Genomic DNA, 20,233 nt, shown 5'->3' with positions numbered 1-20,233 from the left:
CGACCACCTTTCACAGGTTGGAGAATCACATCCTGAGTAGCCTTGATGCAGTCTATATCTCTTATCTAGATTGTATAGCATTGTTCAGTGATACTTGGGCACCTCAAGAATGTGTTACAGACACTGAAAAAGGTAAAGTTCACTCTAAAGTCAAACTGATTGCTAGACTTGGAAAAGTTCAGTGGTCTGCCGATGGCACCAAGTGGTTAGTGAAAAAGTAGGCCTTTTCGAGGAAAATGTTTAGGCCTTCATACAGTGGGAAACTCCCAAACACTGACCTATGTGTGATTTTGTCAGCACTGAAAAGATCCAATCATGCTTGTCTAGAATTTATTTTACTATTCCAACAGCACTTGGATAAGCTGATGGCCAGGAAATTGCCATTTTCAAACTCCTCCAGTGCCAATATATTTATAGTTATTGAATTTCACTGTTGAGCCGGAGGCTGGAATTTTCCATAGGAATATGGATAGTCTTAATGACATCCAACTGATTATTAGGACAAGACTCTTATTGGCAAGTACTATTAGACCTAACCACCTTTGGAGTGATATTACCCCAGACATTTTGTCTTCACTACCCTGTTCTTACTGAACCTTTTTATTGATATTAGGACTCTGTTAGAAATGGGCTCTTTGGTTGGAAGTCAGGTTACCCCCTGTCCAAGCAAGGACCCTCACTCTAGTCAGGGTAAGTCACACACAATCCAAATTATCCTGTGCCCAGCCTATGGTAGCTTGGCACTGAGCAGTTAGGCTTAACTTAGAAGGCAATGTGTAAAGTATTTGTGCAATAGGTCATGCAATAACACAGTATAGCACCACAAAAAACACCACACAGTGTTTAGAAACATATTTAATATTTATCTGATAAAATGCAGGTTAAAACGATTGAGATGCAATAAGTACATGTTGAAAATATCACTGTAAAAATAATATAAAGTGTCTTTAGTCTCTTAAAAGTAATAAATGTCTCTTGCAAGCACAAAGTATCTGGTTTGCGTTCAAAATCTCCACAAGGAACTGCAGAGGAGGAGATGCATGGAAAACAAGGAGGTGTGCGTCGATTTCTCAGGCCGCACACGATGATGCGTTGTTTTATTTTTCACGCAGGGAAGGCTTTGCGTTGATTTCCGGCACTCAGTCTTGGATCCTCTTTGGGTTGTGGGTTTTTCGCACGCCCCGGGGATGATGTGTTGAATACTAGCGCTGACAGGACGAAGTCACAGGGGCTGCGTCGATCCGGTGGGCGTTGTGTGGAAATTTCTACCGCACGGCAGGCGCTGCGTCGATTCCTTTCTGGAAGTCGACTGCATCGTTCCGGCTTGGCTGTGCGTTGATCCAGCGGGCCATGCGTTGAATTTCCGGTTGCTACGCTGGCACTGCATCGATCTTCTGGGCGCAAAGTCGGGTTGTTTAATTTCGGTTCGGCATGCAGTAAATTTTTTAATGCAATGCAGGCTGTGCATCGTTTCTGGCAGGCTGTGTGTCGATTTTCACCACACAGGGAGTTCTTGCAGGAATGAAGTGTTTTTGGTCCTGAGACTTCAGGGAACAGGAGGCAAGCTCTATTCAAGCCGTTGGAGAGCACTTCTCAGCACAGCCAGAGAGCACCAAGGCAGCAGGGCAACAGCAAGGCAGCATTCCTTCACAGAAAGCAGTCAGGTGAGTCTTTTAGGCAGCCAGACAGTTCTTCTTGGCAGGTTGCAGGTTCTGGTTCAAGTTCTCTTCTCCAGGAAGTGTCTATGACAAGAGTGTCTTGTCAAGAAGTGTCTATGTTGGTAGGGTCAGAGACCCTGCTTAAATACCCAAATATGCCCTTGAAGTGGGGAGACTTCAAAGAGTGGCTTAGAAGTGCACAAGGTCCCCTTTCAGTTCCATCCTGTCTGCCAGGGTCCCAGTAGGGGGGTGGCAGTCCTTTGTGTGGAGGCAGGCTACTGTCCTCTGACATGTAAGTATCAGTCCCTCCACCCTCCCAGCCCAGGAAGACCCATTCAATATACAGATATATATGCAAGTGTGACTGAGCATCCTGTGTTTGGGGTTGTCTGAGTGAATGCACAAGGGAGCTGTCAACTAAACCTAGCCAGACATGGATTGGAAGGCACAAAAGGATTTAAGAGTAGAGAAATGCTCACTTTCTAAAAGTAGCATCTCTAAAATAGTAATTTAAAATCCAACTTCACCATTAAGCAGGATTTTGTATCACCATTCTGGCCATACTAAAAATAACCTGTCTACTCCTTTCAAATCAGGATCTACCACTCAAATAATATATGAGGGTAGCCCTAATGCTATCCTGTGAAAGGAGCAGGCCTCACTGCAGTGTAAAACACATTTAAGAGTTTTACACAACCTGGACATATAGAACACACATGCTCATGTCCTGCCTTTTACCTACATAGCGCCATGCCCTATGGGCTACCTAGGACCTACCTCAGGGGTGTCGTATATGTAGAAAAAGGGGAGATTAAGGCTTGGCAAGTACTTTTAAATGCCAAGTCGAAGTGGCCATGAAAATATACAAACAGGCACTGCAGAGGCAGGCCTCTGAGACAAGGTTAGGGGGCTACTTATGTGAGTGGCACAACCAGTGCTGCAGCCCACTAGTAGCATTTAACTTACAGGCCTTGGGCACATGTAGTGCACTTGACTAGGGACTTATAAGTAAATTAAAACAGCCAATTGGGTATGAGCCAATGTCACCATGTTTTAAGGAGAGAGCATACGCACTTTAGCACTGATTAGCAGTGGTAAAGTGTGCAGAGCCCTAAAGCCAGCAAAAATGAGGTCAGAAAAAGCGAAGGAGGAATGCAAAAAGTTTGGGCGTGACCCTGCACAAAGGCCATTTCCAACAGACTCTGTGCACCTTATCCATGCTAACCAATGGTAAAGGGCATGTGCTCTCTGTTAGAAATGGGGTCTTTGGTTGGCAGTCAGGTTACCCCCTGTCCAAGCAAGGACCCTCACTCTAGTCAGGGTAAGTCACACACAATCCAAATTATCCTGTGCCCACCCTCTGGTACATTGGCACTGAGCAGTCAGGCTTAACTTAGAAGGCAATGTGTAAAGTATTTGTGCAATAAATCATACAATAACACAATATAGCACCGCAAAAATACAGCACACAGTGTTTAGAAAAATATATAATATTTATCTGGATATTTGCAGGTCAAAACGATAAAAGATGCAATAAGACATTGTAAAGATATCACTGGAAAGTGATATAAAGGGCCTCATTCTGAGGCTGGCGGGAAAGACCGCGGAGGCCATTCTGGCTTTCCCGCTGGGCTGGCGGCCGACCGCCAGAAGGCTGCCCGCCAGCCCAGCGGGAAACCCCTTCCCACGAGGAAGCCGGCTCCGAATGGAGCCGGCGGAGTGGGAAGGTGCGACGGGTGCAGTTGCACCCATCGCGAATTTCAGTGTCTGCTAAGCAGACACTGAAATTCTTTGTGGGGCCCTCTTACGGGGGCCCCTGCAGTGCCCATGCCATTGGCATGGGCACTGCAGGGGCCCCCAGGGGCCCCACGACACCCCATACCACCATCCTGTTCCTGGCGGACGAACCGCCAGGAACAGGATGGCGGTATGGGGTGTCGGAATCCCCATGGCGGCGCAGCAAGCTGCGCCGCCATGGAGGATTCCTGAGGGCAGCGGAAAACCGGCGGGAGACTGCCGGTTTTCCTGTTCTGACCGCGGCCAAACCGCCGCGGTCAGAATGCCCTGCGGGGCACCGCCAGCCTGTTGGCGGTGCTCCCGCCGACCCCGGCCCGCCGGGGTCGGAATGACCCCCAAAGTGTCTTAAGTCTTTAAAAAGCAAAGTCTCTTTCAAGCACAAAGTACCTGGTTGGAGTGAAAAATCTCCTCACAGGGCCGCAGAGGAGGAGATGAGTGGAAAATGGTGTGTGCGTTGGTTTCGCCCCTTCACACACAGACTTGCGTCATTATTTTTAACTCAGGGAAGACGTTGCGTCGAATTCCGGCACGCGGGCGGTTCTCCTCTTCGGGTCGCGGGGTTTTCAGATGCCCTGGGGTCTGTGCGTGGAATCCTGGGCTTGTTGACCGGCTGCGTGTCGTTCCGGTGGGCGATGCGTGGAATTTTCTCCCTCACGGCAGAAGCTGCATCGATTTCCCATCTGGAAGTCGGGCTGCGTTGTCCAGGCGGGCCGTGCGTCGAAGTTCCGGTTGCACTGCAGGCGTCGCGTCGATCTTTTCCTCGCGAAGTCGAGCGGCGTCTTTCCGGTTCGGCGTGCAGTGAATATTTCACCGCGGAACAAGCTGTGCGTCAAATTTTTCACCGCACAAGGAGTCCAGTTGCAAGAGAGAAGTCTTTTTGTGCCTGAGACTTCAGGGAACAGGAGGCAAGCTCTATCCAAGCCCTTGGAGAGCACTTCTGCAACAAAGCAAGGGAGCAGCAAGACAGCAGGGCAACAGCAAGGCAGCAGTCCTTTGTAGAAAGCAGTCAGGTGAGTCCTTTAGGCAGCCAGGCAGTTCTTCTTGTCAGGGTGCAGGTTCTGGTTCAGGTTTCTTCTCCAGAAAGTGTCTGAGGTGGTAGGGCAGAGGCCCTGTTTTATACCCAAATGTGCCTTTGAAGTGGGGGAGACTTCAAAGAGTGGCTTAGAAGTGCACCAGGCCCCTTTTCAGTTCAATCCTGTCTGCCAGGGTCCCAGTAGGGGGTGTGGCAGTCCTTTGTGTGAGAGCAGGCCCTCCACCCTCCCAGCCCAGGAAGACCCATTCAAAATGCAGATGTATGCAAGTGAGGCTGAGTACCCTGTGTTTGGGGTGTGTCTGAGTGAATGCACAAGGAGCTGTCAACTAAACCCAGCCAGACGTGGATTGTAAGGCACAGAAAGAGTTAAGTGCAGAGAAATGCTCACTTTCTAAAAGTGGCATTTCTAAAATAGTAATATTAAATCCAACTTTACCAGTCAGCAGGATTTTGTATTACCATTCAGGCCATACTAAATATGACCTTCCTACTCCTTCAGATCAGCAGCTACCACTTCAATAATGTACGAGGGCAGCCCCAATGTTAGCCTATGAAGGGAGCAGGCCTCACAGTAGTGTAAAAATGAATTTAGGAGTTTTACACTACCAGGACATGTAAACTACACAGGTACATGTCCTGCCTTTTACCCACACAGCACCCTGCTCTAGGGGTTACCTAGGGCACACATTAGAGGTGACTTATATGTAGAGAAATGGGAGGTTTAGGCTTGGCAAGTACTTTTAAATGCCAAGTCGAGGTGACAGTGAAACTGCACACACAGGCCTTTTAATGGCAGGCCTGAGACAAGGTAAAGGGGCTACTAAAGTGGGTGGCACAACCAGTGCTGCAGGCCCACTAGTAGCATTTAATCTACAGGCCCTGGGCACATATAGGTGGTCATTACAACCCTGGCGGTCGGTGTTAAAGAGGCAGTAAGACCACCAACAGGCCGGCAGTAAAAAAAATGTAATTACGACCGTGGCGGAAACCGCCAACATAAACAGCTACTTTAACACTCCGACCGCCACGCCGGTACAAACAAAAACAGCGGCAGTCACCGCCAACAGACTGGCGGAGGACAATGTACCGCCCACAGAATTACAACCTACCAATCCGCCACCTTTTCTGGGGCGGATTCACCGCGAACAAAAACACGGCGGAAAAAGGACTTCGAAGGGAAAACGCTCACCTCTGCACACCCCACGAGGAACCAGGACGCCATGGAACCAGAGCTCCACAGTTTTCCAGCCTTTATCTTCTTGCTCCTCTACCAGGAGCACGAATGCTGGCAGCGAAGACCACAGTGAGTACTGCACCTACGATACAGGGGAGGGAAAAACAGTGACACACACACGCAACACGCAACACCCCCACTCTCACCCACGACAACACACACACTAATACAGCATGATACATTACAGTTACACCTCTCCAACCCCCCCGGAAGAATGCGAAGACAAAAGGAAATGAGGTGAACGATTGTAATATATTAAAATTCAGTATTAAAAAAATAGACATACACAATTTACAAATATATACACCAATAATATTAGTCCAAGGTATTCCACCATTAAAGTCTGTGGACCACTGGGCCCAAAATGCATGGGCGAGGCCCACACAAGATACCCGAACAAGAAGGAGAGAACACTGCAGGGGCATCAGATAGAAATAAAACAGGCACCTCAGGGGGAAGGGAAAGGGTGGGCACCTCAGCCGGTTGAGTGCACGACGCCAAATCCACAAGGAGGCACCATGCCCACTGTTCAATCCTGGGGAGTGCAAAGCCACAATCTCTCAAGTCTCTACAGTGGGTGGTTTGCCCACTGATCAATCCTGGGGAGTGCAAAGCCACAGCCTCTCAAGTCTCTACAGTGGGTGGTTTGCCCACTATTCAATCCTGGGGAGTGCAAAGCCACAGTCTCTCAAGTGGATAACAGTCTCCACTGGTTCTGGAGGGGGCCTTGTGCCCAGAGTGCTTCATCCTGCCAAGGACAGAGGTAGTGGATGTCTTTCTCCACTGGTTCTGAAGGGGTCCTTGTGCCCAGAGTGCTTCATCCTGCTCGTGGCGGCCTCAGTAGCGTCAGAGCTTTTGGTGCTCATGGTCCTGCGGTGCTTGTGGCGGCGGTGTCTTTGGCAGCGGTGCTTGTGGCGCCGGTGTCTTTGGCAGCGGTGCTTGTGGCGGCGGTGTCTTTTGCAGCGGTGCTTGTTGCGGCGGTGTCCTTGGCAGCGGTGCTTGTGGCGGCGGTGTCTTTGGCAGCGGTGCTTGTGGCTGTGGTGTCTTTGGCAGCGGTTCAGCTACTGGCGGTTCTGTCTTGGGCAGCGGGGATGCTGCTTTCGATCCTGTCATGGGCAGCGGGGCTGCTGCTGGCAAGCTCCTTGGCAGGGGGGCTGCTGCTGGCGGTCCTGTCTTGGGCAGCAGAGCCGCTGCTGGCCGGATCCTTGGCAGCGGTGCTGCTGCTGGCGGTCCTGTCTTGGGCAGCGGGGCTGCTGCTGGCAGTCCGGTCATGGGCAGCGGGGCTGCGGCTGGCCGGCTCCTTGGCAGCGTGGCTGCTGCTGGCGGTCCTGTCTTGGGCAGCGGGGCTGCTGCTGGCCGGCTCCTTGGCAGCGGGGCTGCTGCTGGTGGTCCTGTCTTGGGAAGCGGGGCTGCTGCTGGCAGTCCTGTCCTGGGCAGCAGGGCTGCTGCTGACGGTCCTGTCTTGGGCAGCGGGGCTGCTGCTGGCAGTCCTGTCTTGGGCAGCAGGGCTGCTGCTGGCGGTCCTGTCTGGGGCAGTGGGGCTGCTGGCGTTCGGTCCTTGGCAGCGGGGCTGATGGCGGTCCTGTCTGGGGCAGTGGGGCTGCTGGCGGTCGGCTCCTTGGCAGCAGGGCTGATGGCGGTCTTCTCCGCCGTGCTGATCTTCCCAGACTTGCCGGTTTTCTTGTGCCCCTTCCCCACCTTGGAAGGTGTCGTAGCTGACTCCACACTCCCACCTGTACCCCTGGGAGCGGCTTTGGTGGCTGGTGTCTTCCCCCTCTTCCGCCAGGCACTGGCCAACTTTTGATGCTTGACAGGTGGGGGACTGTCCGTGCTGTGGCTCCTTCCCACACTGGCTGCACTCCATAATCGGGTGACTACTGGCACCACTGGTCCCGCCGATGTTGTGGCTGAGGTGCTAAGGGGTGGGGGAGGTGAGGGAAAGAGGTCAAGGCTGACCAGGAAAAGTTTCTTAGGAACACTGGGACGGGTAGATGGAGGGGGTTTGGGAGTGGAGGAAGAGGTAGTGGTCGCAGGAGGTGTACGTTTGCTGACTTTGGGTGAAGGTGCATGGGCTGAAGGCTGTCGTGAGGTGGATGGCTGTTGGGTGGGTGTGTGGCTGCGTTTGTGTACCTTGGGAGGTGGGCTCACAGACACACTGGGAGAGGACACAGGGGATGTGTGAATGGTAGTGGGGGTGGTGACTGCACGTGAGCGGGGTGTGGTGGTGGGTGTACTGGTGATGGACGTAGGGGCTGAAGATGTAGTGCATGCAGGTGTGAGTGGAGACGAGACAGGGAGGGATGAGGGAGACGAGGAGGAGGGGGACACAGTGGAGGCAGTGGATGTTGGTATGTCTGCATGTGTGTGATGCTTGCGTGAGTGCCTGTGGGATGTGTGGTGCTTATGTTTGTCAGAGCTTCCTTTGTGTGTTGAGGTGTGTGCATGCTAGTCTGATGGTGAGCTTGGGATAGGCTGAGGTACCGGGGTATGGGTCTGGGTGGAGGAAGTTGGAGGGGGGAGACAGGGACAATGGCTGCCATCAGTGCTGAGGCCAGAGTCTGAAAAGCTCGCTGAAGGGCTGCCTGACCAGAATGAGTGCCCTCCAGGAATGCATTGGTTTGTTGCAACTGCCTCTCTACACCCTGGATGGCATTCAAAATGGTAGACTGCCCAACAGTGAGGGACCTGAGGAGGTCAATGGCCTCCTCACTGAGGGCAGCAGGGGTGACTGGGGCAGGGCCTGAGGTGCCTGGGGCGAAGGTGATGCCCACCCTCCTGGATAAGCGGGCACGGGGCAAAGGCTGAGGGGCTGCTGGGAGGGCGGTGCTGGAGGGGGTGGTGGCGGCTGTACCTGTAGATGCGGGGGGCACAGATGGGCCCGCCACCGCAATGGAGCTCCCATCAGAGGACGAGTCCGTATCACTGGTGTCAGCTCCTGTCCCCGCCGTGGAGCTCCTCTCGCCCCCCGTCCCACTGGTGAAATTGGAGTCCGTAGTCTCGCCCTCCAGGGCCATGTGGGATGCAGCACCCTCCTGCTCTGGTGCAACTGCTCCTCCGCCTGATGATGCTGATGCACACAAGTACAGGGAGACCACAAAAAGGGCGGGGGGAAGACAGAAGAAAGACATGTTGAGTGCATGCATTACCACTACCGTTGGTGGACACGACAGACACAGAAGCCCCTTGCACTACGCCGCGCACTTGGGGTCCACTATTCAATCCCTGGGACATGGCCTACAAGGCTATGGCCGATATCTCAACACATGGATGTCACAGGAGCCTGACTAGGTGTAGTTGGCACTGTACCCAGGTGGGGTGGGGTGCCACAGGGCCTGCCTGAAAAAGGGGACTTAACTAGCAAACTCGCCCTGGCCAAGGGGAACCCACAACCCACCTCCCCCACCCAGACACCTCCACTGCGCTCTGAATCAGCAGAATGAGAGTGTACTCACCCCCTTGTTGCTGCTGAGATGCCCTCAAGCGCCAATCCAACTCCAGATACGCCACCGCCAGGATCCTGAACATCAGGGGGGTCATGGTGCGACGGGCACCCCTCCCACGTTGGGAGGTCATCCCCAGCTGGGCCTCCGCCGTCTTCTTGCTCCAGCGGCGAATGTCCTCCCATCTTTTACGGTAGTGGGTGTTCCGCCTGTGGTAGACCCCCAGGGTCCGGACGTCCTTGGCAATGGCACGCCAAACATCCTTCTTCTGGTGGGCGCTGACCTACAGGAGTTGTACAGGGGAAATAAAAGTTATTACCAACTGCACCGTCACAGTCATTGGCCTGCATCTCTACCCTTGTCATGTGGCACATGCACTCACCTTTGTTTCATGCACGCCTCATTCTCCCCCCCCTGTCTTTCATCCACCCCACTCCACACAGGCATTGCCCATACAACATGCTCACAGTGTACTTACCTGTTTGTCTGGAGGACCGTAGAGTAGCGTGTACTGGGGGAGGACCCCATCCACGAGTTTCTCCGACTCCTCCGTGCTAAAGGCAGGGGCCCTTTCCCCAGACGCACGAGCCATTGTCTCTTCCAGACTGATGTCACAGCAGCACTTGCAGTGCAGGTCCTCTCCTGTCGAAGATCAGGTATCGAGTGATTGAACTGATAGAAAATGGCGGTCACGTCCGCGGCGGTGCGTACCGTTACCGCAGGCGTACATCGTCATTGGCTCCTGGGACCCATAGGGTCCAATGTCAACCAATGCAGAATTGCGCTGCGGTCTTCGACCGCCTACCGCGACGGTGTACAACGCCAGTGCAGTTACCTCATATCCCATTGTCCCACTTTACAGGTCAGCCAGCTGCCATTTCAGGGGCCCACATGGCTTTATTTTTAACTGCGTCACACATACTAGGCCTTGGCTCAACACTCATGCAGGCAAATTTTGGGTTATGAATAGTTTTCTGAGTAAGCTGTGTTTACGTACCTCTGAGTTGGTTGACTCTGTGCTCGCTGTTGTCCTCCATAGGCACCGTCCGTTGGAACATGTGAGGAGATGGCGGCATCCTCCGGTGTACAGACCACTGGTGGGCCTGTCGACAATGGAGGAAAGACATGTAATCATCACCTACAGGCTTGATCGTGCCACAATCCTGGAACTGTGTGCCCAGTTGGAGCCAGACCTGATGTCAGCTATCCGCCATCCCACAGGGATCCCCCCTCAAGTGCAGGTGCTGTCAGTACTCCATTTCCTTGCAAGTGGGTCATTTCAAACAACAGTGGCCATAGCATCCGGGATGTTCCAGCCTATGTTTTCCAACGTGTTGTCTGCCCTGCTGAAACACATGCGGAGCTACATTGTTTTCCCTCAGGTGGAGGATTTGCCAACAGTGAAAGGTGACTTCTATGCCCTGGGACATATTACCAACATCATAGGTGCCATTGATGGGACACATGTGGCCTTGGTCCCCCCCGCAGGAGTGAACAGGTGTACAGAAACCGGAAGAGTTACCATTCGATGAATGTGCAGATGGTGTGTTTGGCAGACCAGTACTTCTCCCATGTTAATGCCAAATTCCCTGGTGCAGTGCATGACGCTTACATCCTGCGGAATAGCAGCATCCTTTATGTGATGGGGCAACTACAGAGGCACCGTGTGTGGCTACTAGGTGAACACCTGGAACCAAATCAGTGGGAATAGTTGTCTGGGTCTGGGAATATCCCTAAGAGTTAGTGTGTGTCTAACAGTTGTCCCTCGCCATTTGCAGGTGCCTCTGGTTACCCCAACCTGTCATGGCTACTGACCCCAGTGAGGAATCCCAGGACAAGGGCAGAGGAACGCTACAATGAGGCCCATGGGCGAACTAGGAGGATTATAGAGCGGACCTTCAGTCTCCTGAAGGCCAGGTTCCGGTGCCTCCATATGACAGGTGATTCCCTATTCTACTCACCAAAGAAGGTGTGCCAGATCATCGTGGCCTGCTGTATGCTTCACAACTTGGCTTTGCGATGACAGGTGCCTTTTCTGCAGGAGGATGGTCCAGATGGAGGTGTTGTGGCAGCTGTGGAGTCTGTGGACAGTGAAGACGAGGAAGCAGAAGAAGAGGACATCGACAACAGGAACTCTGTGATCCTGCAATACTTCCAGTGAGACACAGGTAAGAAGAGAAACCTGCCTACTACATGTACTTTAACACTACTATCTCTCTACTGTATGTCCTTTTCACCCAGTGTATGGTCACTGAGTTGTCACTTTCTCTTATGATTTCACAGATGTGGGTCCCACTGTGTGACATTTGCTTTGTTTCCTCATGGACTAGAGCTGTATGACATAGGTATGTTGACATTGCCATTGAAAGAGCATTTTGTCACTTTAATTGCTAATACACTAATTCGAAATCACAGACAGACTTCAAATTGTTTTGTGCTTTAAGGGTGTTTATTTAAGTGCTCAATATTGGAGGGGCTTGTTAAATGGTGAGGGGTGATGGCGGAGGAATGTCCATGGCAGAGTCCAAGCTATGAGTCTCACAGGTGCATTGTCCAAAGGGGCATAGGAAGTGGAGCTGAGGCAGTTTGAGGATGGACAGGGTGACAAGGTGGGACAAAAGGATGACAATCAGGGTGGTCTCATTTCTTGGCGGGGGTCTTGGCATCATTCTCTGTCTTTGTCCTGGATCTCAGGGACCGTTTGCGGGGTGGTTCTCCATCTGCAGGGGGTGGGGTGCTGGTGTGATGGTCCTGTGGTGGTGCCTCCTGTCCACTAGCACCGGAGGAGGTGGTGGGCAGTTCATCATCCAGTCTAGTGTCAGGGGCCCCTTGTTGTGCCACAGTGTCCCTCCTGGTGTTGAGGACTTCCTTCAGCACCCCTACGATGGTGCCCAGGGTGGAATTGATGGATCTGAGTTCCTCCCTGAAGCCCAAATAGTGTTCCTCCTGCAGCCGCTGGGTCTCCTGAAACTTGGCCAGAACCGTTGCCATTGTCTCCTGGGAATGATGGTAGGCTCCCATGATGTTGGAGAGGGCCTCAGGGAGAGTGGGTTCCCTGAGCCTGTCCTCCCCCTGTCGCACAGCAGACCTCCCAGTTCCCCTGTTTCCCTGGGCCTCTGTCCCCTGAACCGTGTGCCCACTGCCACTGCCCCCAGGTCCCTGTTGTTGGGGTGGTGGGTTAGCCTAGGTTCCCTGTAGTGGTGGACACACTTCTGATTGACCTGTCCTGGGGACAGAGGTCTGGTCCCGCTGGGTGGGTGCTGTGCTGGTGTTTCCAGAGGGGGAAGCTCTGTAGTGGCCTGTGACTGTGTGAGGGGAACCGACTGTCCCGAGGTCCCAGATGGGCCGGGCTGGTCGTCTGGATCCAGTTGGACAGAACTGCTGTCATCACTGTGGGCCTCTTCTGTTGGTGGTGTGGACATGTCTGGACCCTCCTGTCCGGTGACGTTGGGTAGGGGTCCTGCAGGGGTGTAAAAGCATGATTATTGCATCTGTGTGTGCCATGGTGTGCAATGGGTGGGTGACCGTGTACCCCAGTGCTTGCATTCCTGTGTGGGACCTTGTGTGATGATGGTGTGGGGGGTGTATGGGTATGTGCAGTGGCCATGCTTTGGTGATGGGTATCCATGCTTTGGTGTTGCATGCAGGGCTTGATGTTGGGATGTGTGGTTTGTGATACTGGGACATTTGTGAGGAGTTGGAGTGATGGGGGTGAGGGCGAGGGTGGGGGTATGTGATAGCATGCAGGTAGGGTGGGGGATGTAATAGTTAAGATTTGACTTACCAGAGTCCATTCCTCCAGCTACTCCTGCGAGGCCCTCAGGATGCAGAATAGACAAGACTTGCTCCTTCCATGTTGTTAGTTGTGGGGGAGGTGGTGGGGGTCTGCTTCCAGTTCTCTGAACCGCAAGGTGGTGTCTTGAGACCACGGAACGCACCTTCCCCCGTAGGTCGTTCCACCTCTTCCTGATGTCATCCCTATTTCTTGGGTGTTGTCCCACTGCGTTGACCCTGTCCACTATTCTACGCCATAGCTCCATCTTCCTAGCTATGGAGGTGTGCTGCACCTGTGATCCGAATAGCTGTGGCTCTACCCGGATGATTTCCTCCACCATGACCTTGAGCTCCTCCTCAGAGAACCTGGCGTGTCTTTGCCATGTCATGGGGTGGTGTGGGTGATGTGTGGGGTGGCGTGTGTTGTGATGTGTGGGGTGATATTTAGTGGTGTGTTGTGTGAGGTGCGTGGATGTTGTGTGAGTGATGGTGTTGAGTGCCTGTGGATGCTTGTTTGTAGATTGCGGTGTCTCTCTCTGGCCTTCTTTTGGAATTTTTTGTCATAGGGGTTTGTGGGTGTTTGTTTTATATTGTATTGGGTGTGTGGGAGTGGTGTGTGTATGTGTATCAGGTGTGTGTATTTGGAATTGTCCAATGTGGTAATGTTTTGTAAATGTGTTTGTATTTTGAGCGCGGCGGTGTGTACCGCCAATGGAATACCGCGGTTGAAAGACCGCCGTGTGGATTCGTGGGTCGTGATAGTGTGAGCGTATTCCTGTTGGCGTGACGGTGGAGGTTTTTTTATCGCCAGTTTATCATTGACCTTTGGTGTGGCGGACTTGTGTGGGTGTCTCAATTTTGGCAGATTCCGAGCAGTGGGTCACAATAACCGTGGCGGAATTCCGCTGCCGCAGCAGTGTGTTGGCGGTCTTCTGCACGGCGGAATGCGGCTTTTACCGCCAATCTTGTAATGACCCCCATAGTGCACTCTACTAGGGTCTTACAAGTAAATCAAATAGTCCAATTTGGTGTGATCCAAGGTTACCATGTTTAAAGGGAGAGAGCATATGCACTTTAGCACTGGTTAGCAGTGGTAAAGTGCGCAGAGTCTAAAAACCAGCAAAAACAGTGTCCAAAAAGTGGAGGGAGGCAGGCAAAAAGTTAGGGGTGACCACCCAAAGGCTGTCAGGTCTAACACATGTCCCCCCAGCTGAAAGTGGGGAGAGCTACCCAACCTCCTGGGAGCTCTCATCGCTAAGGCAGAAGTATCTGGAGAGACCATCAGCATTGGCGTGGTCAACCCCTGGGCAATGCTCCACCGTAAAGTCCATCCCCTGTAGGGAAATGGACAACCTCAAGAGTTTTGGATTCTCACCCCTCATCTGCATGAGCCATCTGAGGGGCCTGTGGTCTGTCTGAACCCAGAAGTGAGTCCCAAACAGGTATGTTCTCAGCTTCTTCAGTGCCCAGAGCACAGCAAAGGCTTCTCTTTCAATAGCACTCCACCTCTGTTCCCGTGGTAATAGTCTTCTGCTAATAAAGACTACTGGTTGGTCTAGGCCCTCCTCATTTAGCTGTGCTAGGACCGCCCCTATGCCATGCTCTGAAGCGTCTGTCTGTACAATAAATTCCTTGGAGTAGTCAGGGGCCTTGAGCACGGGGGCCGTGCACATGGCTTCCTTCAGGGAGTCAAAGGCTTTCTGACAAGCCTCTGTCCAAGTCACCAACCTAGGTTGCTTTTTGGATGTGAGTTCTTTCAAGGGTGTCACCATGGTTCCAGAGCCCTTGACAAATCTGCTGTAATACCCGGTGAGGCCTAAGAAGGCTCTCACCTCTGTTTGGGTGCTAGGTGGTTTCAGTCTTGGCCTGGAGTGGCTGCACCTTGCCACCACCTACTAGGTGTCCCAAGTACACCACGGAACCCTGCCCAATCTGGCACTTACTGGCCTTGATGGTCAGGCCTGCCTTTTGCAGGACCTGAAGCACCTCCTTGAGGTGGAGCAGGTGTTCCTTCCAGCTGTCACTGTAGACAGCAATGTCGTCCAGGTAGGCTGCGCAGAAGGCATCCTTGCCAGCTAGGATCCCGTTAACCAACCGTTGGAAGGTAGCAGGGGCATTTTTCAACCCAAAGCACATCACCCGGAATTGGTAATGGCCCTCAGGTGTGGAAAATGCTGATCTCTCTTTAGCCCCCTCAGTCAAGGCGATCTGCCAGTACCCTGATGTGAGATCAAAAGTACTGAGGAATTTGGCAGCGCCTAACCTGTCTACGAGCTCATCAGCTCGGGGGATGGGGTGAGCGTCAGTCCGTGTGACTGAATTGAGACCCCGGGAGTCCACGCATAACCTAAGTTCTGGCTTGGCACCGAGGGCAGCAGCCTTGGGTACCAGCACCATAGGGCTGGCCCAGGGACTGCTAGACTTCTCAATAACCCCTAGAGCCAACATCTTGGAGACTTCCTCTTTGATGCTGGCCTTCACCTTGTCTGACAACCTGTACATTTTTTTCTTTACAGGGGGACTGTCTCCCGTGTCAATATCATGAACACACAAGTGTGTGCGTCCAGGGGTGAGAGAAAACAGGGAGGAGTACTGTTCCAGTAACTGGTAGCAGCCCCCTCTCTGGTCTAGGGTCAGGGAGTCAGAGAGGATGACACCCTCCACTGACCCATCACCTTCCTTGGTAGCGAGGAGGTCGGGGAGAGGTTCACTCTCCTCTTCCGCCCCCTCATCTGTCACCAGAAGCATGTTGACTTCAGACCTCTCAAAATGAGGCTTTAGTCGGTTGACATGGAGCACCCTTAGGGGGTTCCTAGGGGATTGGAGGTCCACTAGGTAAGTGGCCTCCCCTTTCCGCTCCTTCACTTCAAATGGGCCAGACCAGCGGTCCTGGAGAGCTCTAGGCTCTACTGGCTCCATTACCCACACTTTGTCTCCAGGTTGAAACTCTACCAGGGTTGCCTTCTGATCATACCAGCGTTTCATTATCTCTTGACTGGCCTCAAGGTTACTTTTGGCCACTTTCCAGAAGCGGTTCATCTGGTTGCGGAGGGCCAGCATGTAGCTGACCACATCCTGAGGGGGTGCCTTTGGAGCTTTTTCCAACCCCTCCTTGACAATGCTTAAGGGTCCCCTGACAGGGTACCCATAGAGGAGCTCAAAGGGACTGAACCCTACCCCCTTCTGGGGTACCTCTCTGTAAGCAAAGAGAAGGCATGGTAAGAGGATGTCCCACTTACGCCTCAGGGCCTCAGGGAGGCCTGCGATCATGCCTTTCAGGGTCTTGTTGAATCTCTCCTCAAGACCATTAGATTGGGGGTGATAGGGTGTGGTGAACTTGTAGGTTACACCACACGCATCCCACATAGACTTCATGTATGCAGACATGAAGTTAGTGCCTCTGTCAGACACTATCTCCTTTGGGAATCCCACACGGGTAAATATCCCCATCAGAGTTCTGGTCACCACCGGTGCAGTTACGGTCCTCAGAGGGATTGCCTCTGGGTAACGGGTGGCATGGTCCACCAAAACCATGATGAACCTGTTGCCTAGGGCAGTTGTGGGGTCCAATGGACCAACAATGTCAATGCCCACCCTTTCAAAGGGGGTGCCAACGACAGGAAGTGGAATCAGGGGGGCCTTAACCCTTTCCTGTTTTACCACTGGCCTGGCAGGTAGGACAGGACCTACAGAACATATCTGAGTTTGTCCTCATTCTGGGCAAACAAGCCTGGCAAAGGTCTTGTCTTGCCCCAAATGTCCTGCCCGGGGAATGTCGTGAGCCAGTCCCAGTAGGAAGGTCCGGTAACACTGAGGGACCAGCAGCGCACGCGCTGCCCAGATGGCCAGAACCTTAGGCTCACTGTAGAGGAGATCATTCTCCCAATATATGTGGTGATCGCCAGAGGCTTCCCCTGCTGCCTGGGCTGAGTCTTGCTTCCTCATGCCCTCTAGAGTGGGACATTCCTTCTGCACCTTGCAGAATTCCTGCCTGGTGGGCCCACCCTCAACTTGCCAGCCAGCAAGCTCAGGTACGTCACTTAGGGCGGCACTGTCTTCCCCAGTTGGCTAGGGGGCCTCCTCCTCAGGAACCCCGCCAACCACTGCGGGAACTTCTTTGACCGGTTTCCCGCGCCCCTTGCCCCTCCTCTTGGCAGTTGTCTGGGCCATTGTTTCAGGCTCCAGACGCCCTTGACTTCCCTCTCGGGCAGCCATGGACCGTGTTGTCAGGCAGACCCACTCAGGCAATCCTAACATTTCCAAGTGAGACCTTAGCTCTACCTCCTTCCAGGTAGTGTGCTCAAGGTCGTTGCCTAACAGACAATCTACAGGCATGGCAGGACTCACAGCTACTTTTAGAGTACCAGAGACCCCCCCACACTCAAAGGGAACCAGAGCTACCGGTAGGTGGCTCTCACGATTGTCAGCGACTATGACTTGGTGGAATGTATTTAGGATGACCTGCTCTGCTGACACCAGCTGACTCTTGACAGTAGTCATGCTGGCTCCTGTGTCACGCAGAGCCTCCACCCTTTGCCCATTGATGGTGACCCACTGTCTATACTTGGAAGTATTGGCAGGCATGTGGGTTCTAGGCACCATCTCTGCATCCCCCAGGGACACTAGGGTTACCTCTGTCTGCTCCCCAAAACTGACTGGATCCATCTCCTCCCTGAGCGCTACGCTAGCCAACCCAGGTGTCTGCCCCCCTTCGGGGGGCTGTGCCCTCTTGGGACACTTGGATTCGCCCTCAGAGTGCCCATACTTATTGCACTCTGCACAGTGGGGTACAAACCTCCCTGTCTTATGGTCAGTAAAACCTTTCTTTTGAGAATCAGACCGAGACTGGTTACCACTACACCCTTGGGAACTATTTTGGGGGCCTTTTGAGAACTCCTTGTTTTTAAGTTTTTCTCCCCCCTCTTTCTTCTGATGGGAACCCTGACCACCTTTGTGGGTGTCCCCCCCAGATACCTTTAGGACACTCTGGTACTAGTCCAGAGGTCCGCCTACTCAGCAAGCTTCCTGGGATCAGTCAGCTTACTGTCTACTAGGTGCTGGCGCAACTCTGTAAAACAAATACTGAGCATATGCTCTCTCAGAGTCAAATTATACAATCCTGTGTAATCATCTACTTAACAGCCCCGCACCCATCCATTCAGTGCCTTACTGGAAAAGTCAAAGAAATATACCCATGTTTGTGTGGATAGTTTGGTGCTGTCCCTGAACCTCTGACAGTATTTCTCAGGGGTCAGCCCAAACTTGGCAAATAAAATGGCTTTCGGAAGTGTGTGTGTGTTTTGATCTGGTCTGTCCAATGTGAGAAGTGTGTCCCTCCCCAATGGTGGCACATAACTCCAAATAGCTGTACCCCATTGCCCTTCAGTAACCTCATAAGCCCTTAGTGCAACTTCATAAGCAGCTAGCCATTTATCTATGTCATCTCCCACCACAAAACTGGGCACCACATTTCTGGGTATACAAACCTTCTTTTCTCCAGCAGGTCCTGTCTGCATGCTGCCACCATCACTGCTGGATTCAGACTGTCTTGCCTTAAGATCCAGCTCCTTGAGACTCAGTTCATGAGCCAACAAAAGTTTATTTTCAGCCAAGGCTCTCTCAGCTGCTTGGGCTTCTCTCTCTGCCCTTCTTTCCTCCTGTTGAGCCTCAATTTTCAGTCTTGCCATTTGCAATTGGAACTCCCTCTCCTCTCTCCTTTCCTCTGCGGTCAGAGACACTGCTCCCTTGGTATGGAAGGGGGCACAATTGCGATGGTAACATCACCCACTGATGGCAAAAAATCGTCTAGGGGGCCATCTTCTGGCTCCTCCTCCTCCTCGGCTTCCTCCTCTAAATGGGCTTCTGTCCAGGCCCTCAGCGTCCTTTCTGGAGGCCCCTTGGGTGGGTACACTCATCTCCCTGCAGAACCCTTTTAGCTGTTTGACAGTATGGGGTTCATTGCAACATTGGTGGTAAAAGCCGCTTACCGCCGTGCAGAAGACCGCCATCACACCGCTGCGGCCGCAGAATTTCGCCACGGTTATTATGACCCACAGCTCGGAATCCGCCAAAATTTAGACACCGACATAAGTCCGCCTCACCAAAGGTCAGTGATAAACTGGCAAAAACAAAACCTCCACCGTCACGCAAACAGGAATATGGTCACACCATCACAACCCACAAATACACGCGGCGTTCTTTCAACCGCGGTATTCCATTGCCGGTACTCACCGCTGCGCTGAAAATACACACACATTTACAAAACACAACCACATTGGACAATTCGAAATACACACACCTGATGCACATACACACACCACTCCCACACACCCAATACAATATAAAACACACACCCACATCACCCACAAACCCCTACTACCAGAAATTCCGAAAGAAGGCCAGAGAGAGACACCATAATCTACAAACAAGCATCCACAGGCACTCAACACCATCACCCACATAACATCCACGCACCTCACACAACACAACACTAAATATCACCCCATACATCACAACACACACCAACCCACACATCACCCACACCACACCATGGCACGGCAAAGACACCCCAGGTTTTCTGAGGAGGAGCTCAGGGTCATGGTGGAGGAAATCATCCGGGTAGAGCCACAGCTATTCGGAGCACAGGTGCAGCACACCTCCATAGCTAGGAAGATGGAGCTATGGCGAAGAATCGTGGACAGGGTCAACGCAGTGGGACAGCACCCAGGAAATAAGGATGACATCAGGAAGAGGTGGAACGACCTACGGAGGAAGGTGCGTTCCGTGGTCTCAAGACACCACCTTGCAGTTCAGAGGACTGGCGGCAGACCCCCACCTCCTCCCCCACAACTAACAACATGGGAGGAGCAAGTCTTGTCTATTCTGCATCCTGAGGGTCTCGCAGGAGTAGATGGAGGAATGGACTCTGGTAAGTCAACTCTTAACTATTACATCCCCCACCCTACCTGCATGCCATCACATACCCCCACCCTCACCCTCAACCCCATCACTCCAACTCCTCACAAATGTCCCAATATCACAAACCACACATCCCAACACCAAGCCCTGCATGCAACACCAAAGCATGGACACCCATCACCAAAGCATGGCCACTGCACAAACCCATACACCCCATAAACCACCATCACACAAGGTCCCACACAAGAATGCAAGCACTGGGGTAGACGGTCACCCACCCATTGCACACCATGGCACACACAGATGTAATAAACATCCTTTCATACCCCTGCAGGACCCCTACCCAACGTCACCGGACAGGAGGGTCCACAAATGTCCA

The sequence above is a fragment of the Pleurodeles waltl genome, chromosome 1_2 (assembly GCF_031143425.1).
Source record: "Pleurodeles waltl isolate 20211129_DDA chromosome 1_2, aPleWal1.hap1.20221129, whole genome shotgun sequence".
In the NCBI taxonomy this organism is placed as follows: Eukaryota; Metazoa; Chordata; class Amphibia; order Caudata; family Salamandridae; genus Pleurodeles; species Pleurodeles waltl.
The sequence above is the reverse complement of the archived record's forward strand: the minus strand, read 5'-3'. Positions refer to the sequence as shown.